Source organism: Capsicum annuum, chromosome 10 (genome assembly GCF_002878395.1).
Source record: "Capsicum annuum cultivar UCD-10X-F1 chromosome 10, UCD10Xv1.1, whole genome shotgun sequence".
In the NCBI taxonomy this organism is placed as follows: domain Eukaryota; kingdom Viridiplantae; phylum Streptophyta; class Magnoliopsida; order Solanales; family Solanaceae; genus Capsicum; species Capsicum annuum.
Window position 1 is genome coordinate 120,091,909 of NC_061120.1, and position 9,775 is coordinate 120,101,683.

Sequence of the window (9,775 nt, forward strand, 5' to 3'; positions counted from 1 at the left end):
ATTACATCAAAAAAAATTAAAACCGAAGAATCACAATATTAAAATAAACTATGGAGGGAAAAAACTAATATGTCAAATCTCCTGGAAAAACTATATTCCATACAAGTTAGCTAACCATAGTCTACTACTCCTAAACCATAACCTACCTTGAGGTAAAGCTTCTAGAATACATGTTCCTTGATTCTGGTTAGCTAATTGGATTAAGAAAGTGTGAGGAAAAAGGAAGAAATCACTTTACTTTAGGATATTGCCTCTCTGATCCAGTAGAACTTAGATTAGGAATAACCCTAGGAACATTTAAGGAAGAGGCAACTCTATTAGAATAGGAACTAAGAAAAAGGGTTTACAAATTTGGGTGGTCCACTATCGGGCTCCACTATAGTGGCCTTGGTCTCACTATAGTGGACTTGTTATAGTGGACTGGGGATCACTGCAGTAATCATAGATAGTCCAGCCACACCACTTATTCTTAATTTTAGAGTTTTTTCTTCCGCAAAGGGTGCCTAATCGTGAAAATAAATTGGCACTGCCCTAAAATATTAACTTGAGTATTTCTCATGATATTTTTATAATGACAAAATGGGTCGTTGCATTAGATATCAATTTATCAACCACTCATCCCCAAATTGATAAGGAAGAACAGAAGTAAAAGGTCTTATTGTATCAAAGAAAAATAATATTAATGGCTCAGTACTAACTACTCCAAGCTCTATTAACACTTACCTGTGAAATTATCCTTGTTCTTTACCAATAAACTTCTCTCTAAGATGGTAGTATTTAGGAAAGAATTCAAGAAAATTGGGTTCTTATAATATACCCATATTATCTAGGGAGAACAAATTTAGCAACAATACATAAGACCGCATAAAACAAAATACATATAAGGCATTTATGATAGACTACTATAGTAGCCAAGTGCTTGCTATAGCAGCATCGCTGCAATGGGGTTTAGGCTGCTATAATTTTGTAAGGTAGTTTTAAAGGGGAAGGTTTTTATTTCACCATTTCAACTTCTCACTTCTTATCTAACTCAAACTTTCCACTCCAACACTCTCTCCCTTCATGAATTTTTAAGGTAATATCTTAGTTTCCTACTCTATTACATCATTTATAACTTCATATCATGTGTTTAGAGTAGAATTGCTAAAAATTTTAGCCTAATTGGGTTCTTGGGCAAGATATTGTTTCTAATCCACATTTGAATGGATTTATAAAACTTGTTAGTTTTTCTTACATTTCTAAACCTCCTCTGGCAATCAATGAATAAGATTTATAGAGTTCATGGGGTTTTAACTCAAAAATAGATTGGGTAGATCAATGGTTGTTCTTTAAAAAACTACAAGCAATTGAGACTTGGTTTGGGGGTGTTATTATCATAAAAATTATGTATAATAGTCATTTACTACCATGCCTAATCTATGTCAAAAATTGAGAAAATAAAACAAAATTTCAAAATAATGGTCTGCGACTAGTCTCATTAGGATGAAGGTCCTAAGATAGTGGTTTCCTACCTAATATTGCAAGGAACTATCTCTACAGTAATCCCGGTGTGCTAGACCACGAATTGCTCAGCCACGTAGTGACAACTAGGAAAAAATTTGGAATTTCGATGCTCCTTTTTACAACATACATTATTTCATACCTTATTTAATCATAGAATTTTTATGAGAAGTTAATTAAAAACATTTTCCCTTTGTTTCTCAGTAACTATAAATACTATGGATGAAGATGGAAATATCATCCCTATCTATGAGAAGTTTCTTAACCGCTACTGTAGGAGGCATTACTTAGGCATTACTTAGTCATATAGCTTATGGGGTTCACACATGAGCATGCATTAGTGATGGATAAGGTGGAGGAAAATTCAAAGGAGTTATATACTCGACCACAAAAAAATAGGTGGTCATATGCTAATGCAATCGATTGTTACTACAACAAAAATGTGTAAAGAAGTTCTACTCTAGCCTCCATAATATGTATTGGAACCTTATTAACCCCACTATCATGATGTTAGTGATATTGTACCAATTGGGTATGATGTAATCAATTATACCAAGAGGTGCCCAATTAGGGAATATTTGATAAATAATACTTTAGGGTGCTCAATCCCTTAAATACCGATAATTGGGTAAGGAGAGGTAAAAAGGCAAATAGTTGTTGGCTAGCATACTTGTTGGTTGAAATACAGAGGTAGAAGATTCCTTGGGATGATACTAATTAATTAATAAAATTCTCCTACTTTACTGTAGAAGCTCAACAATGATTAACCCTGATTTTTGAAGGATTCACCCCTCAGAAAACATCATTGATCTGGCTTACCCACAAGTGTTACTAATGGCTTACATACTAAACTGAGTGGATATAAATATGGAGAGACAAATTTTACTAGAGTGGAAGTACTCTTTTGCTACTCAGAAGGATCTTTTTCTTTCTTTCCTAATCATAGAGTTGTGTCAAAGGGTGCAACTGATGGTGGAGGTCGAGGATATCTGGACTAGATCTGACACACCCTTTAATTTGCTAAAACTGAAGGGTGCTCAAAGTAGGAGTTTGAATAGGAGAAAGATGATGTTGAAGGTTATAGTAGTGGGTCCCAAAAGGGTTGAGGGTTAGGTATTGTCATCTCATGGCCTTTAGGGTATTTTAGGCAACTAGAGAAGGATCTAGCGGTTATGAAGGATACGCTGATGAGAATGCCAATTCATCTCTATCAATCCACTTATCTACTAATATGGGACCCTCAGACCTCCAAAGTGATTATACTATCTTGGCTTGTGCCCATGTAGATCTCTAGAAGGACTTTAAAGTGGGAAAAAGAGGTACTCCTAGGATCAACTGATTTCTTATTTGTGGTAAGGTATAAAGTTCATCCCAGAGTTCATCACCTTGGATAAGTATTTTCCCAAGGTGAAGATGCCTTAGGCCCATGGATTCTTGTTTTTCAGCTGGCTAGAAGGAAAAAGTTTTAATACAACAAGATTTTTAAGTGAAGTGACCTATTAGGACTTAGATATGTACTCCCTACCTCCCCACATCCAACTTAATTTTATATTATGCTGATTTTCCCCTATGTAGGAATATTTTAGACATCTTTTGATTTCCCACATTTAGATATTTAACCATCTTTTGTATTAAGCATCATGAAGTTGAACTTAAGGAGTTGACTTTAGAGGAAAAATAGATACTTCTTCTGAGCATGGTGCTAAGGATTTTGATATCCAAGTCAACACATCTACTCCTTATGCACCAAAGTGGAAGCCAGAGTTGATGGGATCTCTAAATCTTTCTCAAGGTATTAATAGAACTTATTCAAACTCCAATAAAATTTAGAAACAAAAGATTAGGATGAGTAAGATGTGATATATGAAAACTCTAGAGTGGTGAAATGAGAGTTAATGTGGAGTGACATGAAAGGGTTGTCACAACCTTACACTAACTTTTATAACCTCTCTTTATTTTCTAGTTGTCTTGATATTTGTGTCGTAATCCTTGAAAATAAGCCTAGTGAGGTACCTCAAGCAATAAAGAATCATAATATGCTAGAAAGCTTCCAAAATAAGTAAGTGTACACTAATATTGAAAATCAAGGTGAATGCAATCTTTCCTATGATCTGCAGGTTAACAAAGCTAAACCTTACACTTTGTCTAAAGTAATAGATCCTTGTGTGGATTGTAGCCTATTGAGTGTAAGTGATTTCTTGTATATGTGTGAACGTAAGATCTTTTTATTTGTGATGATATTGATAACACCTTTGTGCATGATGGTAATTCCATTATTATGAGGTACCAAACAATAGTTGATCCTATAAATCACCAGATTGATTCTTCTAGTTAGATTAATTTGAGTCCACCTACTGTTAGCAACTATAATATAAGTGAAAATGTATTGTCATATGAAAGTGTTAGTCTAATACTAGTTGGCTATAATGGCTTGTATATGAGTGAGCTTAAGTATTCTTTGCCTTCTGATGATTTTGATGACACCGTGTTGCATGATGATAATGTCATTGTTGTAAGTTCGAAACAATACCTGATCCTATAAATGATCAGATTAATTCTTCTAGTAAGATTGATTTGAGTCCACCTAGGCAACTCCCTAAGACTACCCCCTTGACATCACACGGTCTTTATAACTACAAATGATCTCAAAATAACTCATGGTATTGGCGTAATTCATGAGCAACTAAATAAAAATACATAAAACTGGAAATACTCACTGGAAGCCATGTCATTAGTTTAACTTATTCAATACAATATTGTTTTAAAATATTTACAATACTAGTTATATAATAGGAAACTAAAACTAAATAGATCAACTCTGACTAACTGTGTATAAAGCCTCTATTAATATCGTCATGACCCAAACAAGGGCCCGACTGTGATTGGTATCTCAAGTCCCCCGGGGATCGGAGATCACCCCATACACCTAATCAAACCAAACACATCATACCCTAAGGTTGGATGAATTCTAAACATATAACAAGATAGCGTGAAATAACTTAATAAAATTTTAACACGTCTACAACCGAAAACCAGTGATTGGCCAACACCGCCCAATAACCACAGTAGTCTAAATAAAATCTTCTAAAAATAAACCAAAACTGAATATCAATAATGTGTTGGTACATGCCCATGACTATAGACAAAAAATAAGTCTAAGCAGTCTAAGACATAAAAGACTAAAACAAAAAATATAGACTTTCGATGGAAGTTTACCACTTCAATGTCAACTCACGAAATGATCCCAAATTCTAATCACTGAGCATGAGAAGTGAAAGTATAACCAATTCCTACATTGCATGGGAATGCATCATCCGAAGATAGTTTGCAGGCTCAACGCTAGCATGTAACTCAGGGTTAAAGATAACATAATGACATGATCAATATTTTAATATTATTTAAATCAATGCCCATAATCCAAAGCATATACATATATGTCACATGTCGAGATAGGAAACAAGTCATAACATACATTTCAAAACTTTAACTTGGATTATTAAGCACACCCATTATAACATGTACCCATGAGCTATATAGGTCCCATCTCTCACCCCATTGTATGGCCGCAGAGCGTGTAGCCTCACGAACCAAAGAATAATCTCAAAAATATGCACGGGGGGACTCAAACCTCCCAATCATCTACTATGGTGACTTATGCACCCATTCATGTAATAATTTATGTAGTACTCAAACCTCCTTTATCATGAAATAATAATTAGGGGGACTTGACCTGCCCTGTTTACTTTGGCCTCCACGTCGGTAAATGTGATTTTTAGTATCGATTAATATGACTTTCATTTTCATGACTCAGCTACACTACCCTTATTAGCTCCCAATTAAAACAACTATCACACATTCTCATTCATTAAATCATATTCCACATTAAGGCATACATTGTTGGTATCTTCATACCAACTACACTTGGAAGGTAATAACAATATACCAAAACAATTTCCATTGACTTCGGGTAAATAACTCCCTTTGTTCATTAATACAAGGTGGGGAAATACGAACTCCCTTTGTTCATTAGATTAGACCATTGCATTTCAAATACCTCTTTATATCATGCAATAGTTAAAAACTACTTAAATTTTACAAATTCCCATATTTCTCATAATTAAAAACCAATTTCACATTATAGGGTTGGGGTCATAACTACTTCAAAAGTCATACGTTTGGAAAAATAACAATTCCCTAGTTTATTCACCGTACCCATGCACCCACATGCTCAAAAGCATAATTAAAGTATGAAAATCCTATATAAACCATGAGAAACATTGTTCAATTCATAAACAAGCAAAAATCCAAATAGTTGTTTCAAAACCAATAGAATCATCTCATGAACAATACTTTAAAATACATATTTTTAACAAATTACAATGAGGGAAGAGTAACGTGCCTTAAACACCAAGAAACTTAGAGAAAAATCGACCCTTGAGCCCTTAGATAACCAACTTGATGAAACCCTATCTTGACTTGCTTGAGGGAATTCAAAGAGACTTTTTGGAGTATTTGATAAGTTACTTAGATTGTTTCTGAGTGCTAATGATATCCTAAAGGCATTAAGAGACGTGGTTTTTAATTTGGGTAAGGGGAAATATCCAAAATACCCTTAATTTAAAAGCTAGAAAAGTGTTGCCATTTTACCTACGGGTTAATCGTTCACTCGTAGCCACTCTTTATGAATCGTCACCATGAGTCATAACCAAGATAGTCACTAGGACCCCTACACACTTTTGACCCTACGATGCACTGGTACCACTTATAATTAGACCCTATGACTCGTAGGGTCCAGTCGTAATCAACATAGAACCCAATTAGGTAAACATTGGGCATTCTATGATTTGCATCCAATAACTCGTATTAAGTCCTTACGGATATTAGTGAGCCACTCATACTGAAAGCATAACTTAGTGACTTGATTTTTGATTTAGTTACGATTCTATACCAACAACTAGTTATGAGTATTTATGACTCGTGCCCCCAAGTTGTACCCAAGATAAAAACTCAAGAATAACTCACTGGACGCCTTATAATTAGGGTTATCTTACCAAGATACCCATATCACCCCCGTATACTGATTAATAATATCCTGAACTCCTTCATGAGGAAAGAGAGGCACATCATCACGAGCCCCTTTTGGAATGTTATTTTTTTCTAATTCTATCATTCTTCTAGGAGTTTGTAGGATCATCTCAAGATTTGGATTCACTAGGAGTAAGAAATTACCTCTACTCCGTATGTTAGGCATACACCGGTGTATACCTAACTAAGAACAAAAACAAAATGACTCATAAACTATAACAATGTCAATTAATAAATCAATATCGTATTCCTTGACAACAACGTAAAAAATTGATAATGCCTAAGATAAACCTTCACTCTAAAGGTTATGAAGTCATTGTCAAATATAGTAACCTAACAAAGGGGAGGGTCGAATCCCAACGGAATATGTGTTATCGTGGATCTTAACTATTGTAATCAACGGCCAAAACTAGAAAAGCAAAACGAGGTATTTGAGTAGCAATATCGAACAACTGGCTAATATCAACTTCATTTGTAATCAGTCGTAGGTGAACACTAGGATTGTGTTCCTTCTGGCTTCTCAACTCCGTGGGCTTATCATGCTTTATTGAACTAACCCGATACTTTGCCTGTAGAATTTGATAAGTTATGTACCATCAATAGTCTTTTGAATGAGCTAATGAATTTCTCCCTTTACCTTTTTGAGTTTCAGGATGTCGCCTTACTAACCCTTATCTTGATCCCAGTTAACTATTACCTTTTGAGTCTCTAGTTAATAATGACAGCTAACCATTTTACTTTGATAATACCTAGTAGCGTGGATCGATAGTTAAACATCAAATTACTATTGTAATTATCTTTTTCTAGTTACTACTCCTCTTTTGGAGTAAGTAGCAATAATCTAGGTAGGATCCAAATTTTTACAACCGCTAAGATATCTATTAAAGTGAAGACAATACCATGCACGCATGGGTATTAGTTCAGAACAGCAATAGCACTTCCCCTACTTCGTCAATCCACTAGGATTTCTATAACCCTAACTAGGGTTTTTAGCTGCTCATGCTTGTGCTATAATCAACAACATTCAAGATTGAAAGCATAAGATAAAATCACAATAATCACAAGTAAATACCCAAAACTTTAACTAAATTAATCAACCAAAATAAATATAAGAGAATTCCAAGACCATAATCGAATCTCGGAATCAAGATATGTCTGTAAGTATCAAGAGTGCATAACTTCTACTGAAAGCACATAAAGGGTATTTATAGTACACAAAGAAACCCTAATATCTAAGCCTAGATAAAAAAGGACAAAAAAAGATCGGTGACCACATACAGCCTGGCCTTAGGCGCATGTGCCAAATGTGGCCTGAGATTAGGCGCATATAGATACCTACATGTACCAAAAAAATTTCTTGTAGCTTCTGCTCTTGGGATTTTTGACATATGGTACTTACCTTACCTACATGTGGTATACATGTGCTACATGCGATCCACAAGTTGACATAGAAAAGTGCCAAAAGTTTTTTCCAAGTCATTCACTCTATGGATCTTCAATTTCGGTACTTACCTGGAATACCTCGGATTTTGGCCCTTGAAAATTTCATGATCTTTAAGCTCACTGCCCAAGTTACTACTGGACCCTATGATTAGAAGGGTGTCTTGATAAATCATAACCAAACCAGTAAGTTTATGGCTTGATTTTTCTCTGAGTACGAATGGCTCACTAAGATCCATAAGGATATATAATGAATTGTTAGGTGTAATCATAGGGTGTCTAGTGTAACCTCCGAATTAGGCTCTGTGTTGACTATGGTTGGACCCTACGAGTCGTAGGGTCCCATTATGAGTGGTGCCATTAAGTCGTAAAGATAACAGTGTAGGATGTGTTGGTGGTTCTACCTTGGTTACGACTCATGGTGATAATTCGTAAGGAGAGTTTATGATCCAAGGGGTTTTCTTGTAATCAAAGACGCCCCTTTTTCATATTTTAAGTTGAGAGAGTTCTAGATATTTCCCCTCTTACCCAACTTGAAACCCATGTCTTAAAAATAATCTAAGTAACGTCTTAAATACTCCAAAATTCTCAAGGTCAATAACACTTAGGGTTTTCAAGAGGTTGATCGATTAGGGCTCTCAAGAGTGGTTTCTCTCCATACATTGTACTATTACAGGCATGTTACTCTTCACTTCTCATTAATTTTGTAAAAGCGTATGTTTTAAGGTATTGTTCATGAGATTCTTATAAGGTTTTTGAAACAAGGATTGGGGTTTTTGAATGTTTATGAATTAAATAATGTTTCTCATGGTATATATATGATTTTCATGTTTTAAATATTATTTTGAACTTGTGGGTGCATGGGTATGGTGAATGAACTAGGGAATTATGATTTTTCAACACTTGTGACTTTGGAAGTGGTTATGACCCCAACCCCATAATGTGAAATTGGTTTTGATTATGAGAACTATGGGAATTTGTTAAATAGAACTAGTCTTGAACTATTGCATAATACAAGCGGTATTTGAAATGCAATAGTATAATTTAATGAACAAAGGGATCGATGACCTTCCTCCATGTATTAATGAACAAAGGGAGTTATTTTCTCCAAGTTAATGGGCATTATTATGGCATGTTGTTATTATCTTGCAAGTTTAGTTGGATTGACGATACCACCAATGTATGCCTTAATGAGGAATGTGGTTAAATGAATGGGAATGTGTGATACTTGTTTTAATTATTCTTTAATGAGGTCTATAATAACACCTTTTGGTAATTCATTCCACACTTTACAAGATTATACATCCTTTTTACCTCTCAAAATCCTCTAAAGTAAAATTGCCTAGGGTTTCTCCAAAGTGGTCATCTAAGGGCTTAAGGATCAATTTCTCTCTGTGAATCTTTATAATTCAGGCTTGTTACTCTTCCCTCATAGTTAGTTTACAAAAAGAATATATTTTAAACATTGTTCATAGATCATTAATGGTGGTTTTGAAACCAAGGTTTAAGGGTTTGAATGCATATCATTGAATATTATTTTCTATGGTTTAAATTATGATTATGCATATTTTTAATTATGGTTTTAAACATGTGGGTGCAAGGTAATAATGATTTAATTGATGGGTCATGGTTGAACCCCAAATTTGATAATTTTGACTTTAATAATGGCATGCCCTCAACATTTTTGTGAAATTGCCTATGAATATGATTTTGTCACATAGTTTGATTATTCTTAGAATCCTTGCATTGC